The sequence below is a fragment of the Fukomys damarensis genome, unplaced genomic scaffold (genome assembly GCF_012274545.1).
Source record: "Fukomys damarensis isolate Sample0158 unplaced genomic scaffold, DMR_v1.0_HiC HiC_scaffold_38, whole genome shotgun sequence".
Lineage (NCBI taxonomy): Eukaryota > Metazoa > Chordata > Mammalia > Rodentia > Bathyergidae > Fukomys > Fukomys damarensis.
In genome coordinates, this window is record NW_022900950.1 from 30,150,413 (window position 1) to 30,150,870 (window position 458).

The 458-nt window shown below is 38.6% G+C and overlaps 1 pseudogene; it reads right to left on the reverse strand.

Moving 5' to 3' along the window:
• Positions 1-264: 264 nt before the first annotated feature.
• The window catches only part of LOC104862107, a 1,013-nt pseudogene continuing 819 nt past the window's right edge, over positions 265-458 (reverse strand).

Genomic DNA, 458 nt, shown 5'->3' on the forward strand with positions numbered 1-458 from the left:
CTAGCTTTTTCCAAAATTCACGGGCAGACGTAACAGAGATGGCAGAGGCATTTAAGAGCAGCATCAGAGTTTCACAGACTCGTTACCAAGGTAACTAGCATGTAAACTCGAGGCAGTTTTACATATTTTGGTAACAAGTATCTGTTCAGCAAAATAGGGACAAAAATAAACTAGGTACTCACTCCTTATGACAAACAAACCAAATCCACTTTGTTCAAATACTCAGAAGATGAATTATAAACATGTTTTAAAGAAAGTTCATGGTTAATAGGTTGCTTCATCCATGTTGTCATCACTGTCAACACCAAAATCATCCCTGTCTTCAAAGTATGAGTTATTGAGTCCTCTTCCTCTCCTAGCTCTTCTTCGTCATAGTCTTCCTGTTCTGCATCATCGTCATTGTCGTCATCACCTCCCTTACTTTTCTCTTTTCTTCCTTCTTTCTCTTCGTTTTCCTC